This window comes from Myodes glareolus, chromosome 15 (assembly GCF_982192425.1).
Source record: "Myodes glareolus chromosome 15, mMyoGla1.1, whole genome shotgun sequence".
Classification (NCBI taxonomy): Eukaryota; Metazoa; Chordata; class Mammalia; order Rodentia; family Cricetidae; genus Myodes; species Myodes glareolus.
Genome location: NC_142040.1, coordinates 72708074 through 72714473, shown reverse-complemented (window position 1 = coordinate 72714473; position 6400 = coordinate 72708074). Strand labels below are relative to the sequence as shown.

General features: G+C 39.0%; 1 long non-coding RNA gene and 1 pseudogene across 1 annotated transcript; both read right to left on the bottom strand.

The window, feature by feature from the left end:
* Positions 1-563: 563 nt before the first annotated feature.
* LOC148119728 (uncharacterized) lies at positions 564-3185 on the bottom strand (annotated as a pseudogene).
* A 1064-nt stretch (positions 3186-4249) lies between these two features.
* On the bottom strand, positions 4250-5438 carry LOC146891534 (uncharacterized). Its single transcript, XR_015735022.1, has 2 exons — positions 5315-5438; positions 4250-4346 (listed from the first exon to the last, which is right to left on the bottom strand). It is a non-coding gene; the product is annotated as an uncharacterized LOC146891534 (long non-coding RNA).
* Positions 5439-6400: the final 962 nt, after the last annotated feature.

Sequence of the window (6400 nt, the reverse complement as noted above, 5' to 3'; positions counted from 1 at the left end):
CGCCTAGCACATGCAGACAGGGGTTGATGTGGCTATGACATATTCAGATAACAGGGTTCATGCATGTGAGCAAAGGCTTAGGTGTAAGCAGAGCGGTGGTGGCGAATGCCTTTAATCCCAGCACTCGGGAGGCAGAGGCAGATGGATTCCTGTGAGTTCGAGGCCAGCCTGGTCTACAAGAGCTAGTTCCAGGACAGGCACCCAAAACTACAGAGAAACCCTGTCTCGAAAATAAAAAAAAAAAGGGCTTAGGTGTGACAGACATATGTGGATGATGTACTGTGCATGCGTGCAAGGGTTTAATTGAGTTATGTATACATGATGCAATCCACCTGCACGTGAGTCATACGGGGGTAGGGAGAATTTATCATCCACGTGGGCCATTAGGCACATCTGCCTGAGGCTTGTATGCACATGCATGGCCCCTAGAACCCAGAAGTATCAGCCTCATGGGACTGAAATCATAGTTAATGATAAAGAACAGTCTTCTCAGCATTCCTCAAATTCTAGGGTTGTTACTTAGTATGAACACTTCGTTTAGGAGAGCAGTCCTTAACCTGTGGGTAATGACCCGTTTGGGGGTCAAAAGATCTTCTAGAGGGGTCACCTGAAAACATCTGATACAAAGATACTTACACCCTGATTCTTAACAGTAGCAAACTGTTAGGTTATGAAGTAGAAAAGACAACAATTTTAAGGTTGGGGATACCACAACTGTATTAAAAGATGTCAACATTAGGAAGGATGAGATCACTGGTTGAAGGTATGAGGAGTCCTTAAAAGCACTGGTTCATCATTCACTGCTGTGTTGTGTCCATCTGGGATAGAAACTAAGGAGGCCATGTTGGTTGAATGGTAACATATGTCACTGTATTGTTCACAAGCATATGGCTTCCTTGTACTATGGATTTTTTTGTCTTGGGTAAGGTCTGAATGATTCCCAAGGCATTATCACATTCACGCTATGTGTATGGCTTTGATCCAGAATATTTTTGATATCTTTTAGGGTCTGAAGAAGCATAAACAATTCATGTATATTTTAAATTTTGCATTATTTCACTTAAGTTTGAACTACCATGTCCTGAGGAACACTAAAAGCTTATGAAACAGTTTTAAAAATTTACGACATAGGTGCCATTTCTCTCCAGTATGAATTATCAAGTGTTTCAAAATTTCCTCGCAAGTGGAAAAATGCCTTGGCACACAATTCACAGGGCTTCTCTGACAAGAATTGTTAGATGTTGTTTAAATCCAGAAGACTGGTGAATGATCTTGCCGTTCTCCACAGTCATAATCTTCCTATCCAATATGAATAGTCTGCAGTTGAGAATGTTATGTGTAAGCTCTAAAGTCTTTGCCACATTCTTTAGACTTGTAGGGTTTCTCTCGAGAATGAATTCTTTGATGTTCCTCAAGGTTTCAGGTACAGTTGAGAAGTTTGCCATTCTAGGTATTTGTAAGGCTTTTGTCCAGTGTGAGTTATTTCATCCTGAGTTAGGTATGTAAACAAAGACTGTGCTTTTACTTCCCGGACACCCAGACATGAAAAATCACACAGACACTATACTAATTACAGCATGTTTGGCCAATGGCTCATAATCCTAGATAGCTCTTATATCTTAGATTATCCAATTCCTATTAATGTATGTATCACCACGAGGCTGTGATTTACTGGCAATATTCCGGCATTTTTCTTTTGTAAGTCACATGGCTTCTCCTTGACACTACCGACTTTCTCTTTCTATCTGTTTCCCAGATTTTCCACTTAGCATTAGGATATCCCACCTAATGAAAGGTTTTTTATCTAGAATATATTTTGATCTTTTAGAGTTTTAAGAAATAGAAAACATTTTATGAACATTTTGGCATTTGTATTATTTCACTGAAGTTTGAAATACCTTGTCATGAGAAGCACTAGAAAGCTCATAAACGTGTTTTCAAGACTGATGACACTAATGCCATTTCTCTCCAGTATGATCAGGTGATTCAAGACTTCTTAGTAAGTACAAAAAAATCTTTGTCCATTCTTCATAGAGTTTCTCTCACAAATCAAGTCTTTGATGTTGTTAAAGACCAGAAGGCTCGTGAAAGATCTTGCCATTCTCAACACTTCTAATGTTTCTCTCCAATACGAAAAGTCTGGTGTTGAGAATGTGTGTTTAATTTCTAGTCTTTGTCACATTCCTTGCACTTATGGTTTTCTCCCAATTGTGAGATAATTTGTGCTGAGTTAAGATGACTTTTTACACAAGGCTTTTTCACATTCTTCATACCTGTAGGGTTTCTTTCCAGAATGGATTATTAAATGAGAAAGAATCCATGAAGTTTTAAAGACATTGCCACATATTTAACACTTGTAGGGTTTCTCTCCTCTATGAATCCTCTTGTGTAGATAAAGTCCTGTTGGACTACTGTAGGATTTGCCACATAATTCACACTTGAAGGGTAAGTCTCCTGAATGAATACTCTTGTGTGAATAAAGTCCTGAACGACTACTGTAAGATTTGCCACATAATTCACACTTGAAGGGTATCTCTTCTGTATGAATCCTCTTGTGTGAATAAAGTCCTGATCGACTACTGTAAGATTTGCCACATAATTCACACTCGAAGGGTATGTCTCCTGAATGAATACTCTTGTGTGAATAAAGTCCTGATCGACTACTGTAGGATTTGCCACATAATTCACACTTGAAGGTTATCTCTCCTGTATGAATCCTCTTGTGTGAATAAAATGCTGATGACCTACTATAGGATTTGCCACATACTTTACACTCAAAGGGTAAGTATCCTGAATGAATACTCTTGTGTGAATAAAGTCCTGATCAACTACTGTAGGATTTGCCACATAATTCACACTTGAAGGTTATCTCTCCTGTATGAATCCTCTTGTGTGAATAAAATGCTGATGACCTACTATAGGATTTGCCACATACTTTACACTTGAAGGGTATCTCTCCTGAATGAATACTCTTGTGTGAATAAAGTCCTGATCGACTACTGTAGGATTTGCCACATACATTACATTTGAGGGGTTTCTCTCCTGTATGAATTCTCCTGTGTTTACTAAGTAATGATGGAATATGGAAGGCCTCACCACATTCTTCACACTTATAAGGCTTCATTCTTAAATTAATTTTCTGGTGACTAATAGGTGGTGAATTCCAAGGAAGGGTTTTGCCACATTCTTTGCCTGTATTGTGTTTGTTTCCTGGTGAGTTAAGGTTGAGAAACGAATGAAAACTGAGCAAAATTGTGTATGTGTAAATTTATGTTTAGTTTTAAAAACAGAAATATTGACTCAAAGCTATATTTTCAATTTGAATAATGTTACATCCAAATTTCTAAACCTGTATTCAGTGGAGCCTAATTAAAAGCATCATGATAGGTAGAAATTACATAACATGAAGCAAAGATGAAACCCATAGAAACAAATGAATATTAATCAATGTCAAACATGTAAGGAAGGTGTAATATCAACAATTAAGAAAACAAACGATTATGGTATTGTAAATGAGCCACTTACAGAAATATAGAAATGTTATAACAAAATGAACACAAAGTATAAAGTAATCCGAGTGGGAAGACACATATTATTACAGTTCATATATATCCTAAATGCACATTTTAAGCTTTGGAAGGTATAAAGAAAGGATGCAGGGCTGGAGAGATGGCTCAGTGGTTAAAAGCACTGGCTGCTCTTCCAGAGGTTCTTAGTTCAATTCCCAGCAACCATATGGTGGCTCACAACCATCTGTAATGAGATCTGGTGCCCACTTCTGGCGTGCGGGCATACATGGAGGCAGAATGTTACAATGTTGTATACATAAGAAATAAATAAATAATTTTTTTAAAAAAAGATAGGCTGCATAATTAGAAACCTTCCCACAACAATATTATATTTTCAATAATATTTATATAAAGACAGGAGTATTTATACATATTTTATGAATAAATCTATTCATCTATAGACCAACTTATGAAAAATAAATTATGTTCACCTAGAAATTACAGACCTAAGTCAATTACTTAGTCAATTACTTTTGTAAACAAAAGCTGACCTAACGGGAAAAGGACAAACCATAACAGAATTAATGCATCAAAAACATCCTCTTTTCACAGTAAAAATATGAAAGATCCTAAAACCATGATTTCCATCAGAACACTGTGAGTCAAGGTTCATAATGAAGCCTGGTTTTCTGGGGATCCCTGCCTATCCATTCTAGCCCCTGTCCCCTCATTCCTACACACCTGTTTGCATGGCAGCTGCTCCTAGTCTCTTCATGTCTGAAGGTCCTTGTCTTTGCTCCAGAAATGTGACCAGGTATGGCTTAGAGGAGGTAAGTCCTGTTTATGGGAAAAGAGAACATCCTTATTAGTGTGTTCTCCTGGGGATCACACGTCCTCTCTAGGACTGGTTATAGAATTAGGGGATATAATCAAGGACTATGCAGGATAAGTTCCTCATGAGCTTCCTGATAGACACATCAGAATGCTTAGGAGGAATTTAAGATTTGCAGGTCCTGAGCTTCATGTCCCTCAGTTACAAAGGAAAATATTAAAATTACAAAGTGTGATATTCTTTTTACCATGTGTGCTTCCCACTCTTGCCACTTTATGACATTACCACCTCTGCAAAGGATGGGAGGGTTTCGTGTACACAAGAAAACGTAAATCATTCTAAGGTATAGGAATACTCTCCTAAATTTCCCCTAAAATTTACCCCATAAATATCATTGTTGGAAGCTCAAGCATCCCTGAGACACTGTGGAAAGTAAGCGAGTTTTATGATGACTTTTAAGACTTCACCGTGGACATTTTCCCTACACATGGGGTAGAATATTACTTTAAGGTGTGTTCCTTTTGTTCATGCTCTGGAATATTTAATGATGCAAAGATGTGTTATATTTGTTTGATTTAATAAAATTCACCTGCAGCCAGGAGGATGGGTCACCAACTCGCTGACTGGATGTGGTATGGAAGAGCCAGGTGGAGAAGGGTTTTTAATGGGGTAAGGAAAAGAACGAGGAGATTTTAGCAGACACGAACAGGAGAGGAGGTGGGCTGCTGGTCATTCAGCCTCTCTGAGGAGAACAATTTCACCTCAACCTTTGAATCTTGAGTTCCTTAGAAGGGCAGAGATTTATATGAGTTCCCTTCATAGCTTTGAAAGAGGTGGGGCGTGAGGGAACACAATTCCCTCAGGTTGCGGCTCCTGTGGCACAACCACTGCTGATAACGCTGGAGCTGCAGTTCCTGCTTAGGAGAGTCAGGGCTTAAAGGGCAGCAATAATTTTTTAAAAAGCACAACCCACCCAGGAACACAAGGTTGCTGAAATTCTCCAACATCACATCCTTGTACAAAGTCCACTGATCAGGGTCCAGCCATTCACACTCCTCTGCAGAGAAATCAATGGCCACATCCCTGAAAGACAGCATTTCCTGAAGCAAAGAAAAAAATGAATACTAAATATGTTACAAACGAATAGAAACACAAATAACAGGACGCATATGTCCTTCTGGAAATAAATCTGAAGGTCACCCAGAGTGACATGGGATCCAGAACCTCTTCTGACATAGGTGAGCTCCATCCCTAACATAAGCCTGATGCAGTGCTGTGATGTTGCACAGGCTCATCACTAAGGACAGTGAAGGGCAGACGATCCTAGGAACTCCCACCATATTATACATTTCACAATGATACAACGGAAAGTGAGTATCTACAAAAGACTATTGTTGAGGCTGGAGAATTGGTTCAGTAATAAAACACACTGACTGCCCTTCCAAAGGACCTGAGGTGGATTCCCTGCACCCACGTGAGTGCTCACAGGTTCCAGCAGATCAGACAATTACATTTGTAATGGAGCTTCAGCGTCACCAGGGCTGAGGCTGTGCTGGGACAATTTTCTCATGGAATCCTTTCCCCAAAGTTTAACTGAGTTTTACTGTGTAAAGAAAATAAACTGCTTGCTCAAACTCAAGGAATTTCTGAACCAGTGGTGGCTAAATTGGTGCTGATGCAAATTTCATTCTTAACTTCATGTGCAATTTTGCACACCAGCAATAAAGCTTGGAGGAACAATGACAATGTGGGACGGGGTCCTAGGAGACATTAAGGAAGTTTTTCTTACTGTAAAAATTCGGGGCAAACTGAGAAAAGAACTCAGTTAACCTTTTAATGAGAAAGTGGGTCAAATACAGGTTCTTCTCAGGACCCTGTGACAGCGTTTTACACATCGTGAAATATTTGTTAAGATCCCAAGGAATGAAATACTCAGAGCGATACCTCTTCCACTTTATACTCAGAGGAACTAAGGTAGTGGGAGGCCATGAAGGAGAACAGAAAAATCTGTCACTTATTTTTTTGTAAATAATGGGAAAGGGAGACAAACAAAACAACA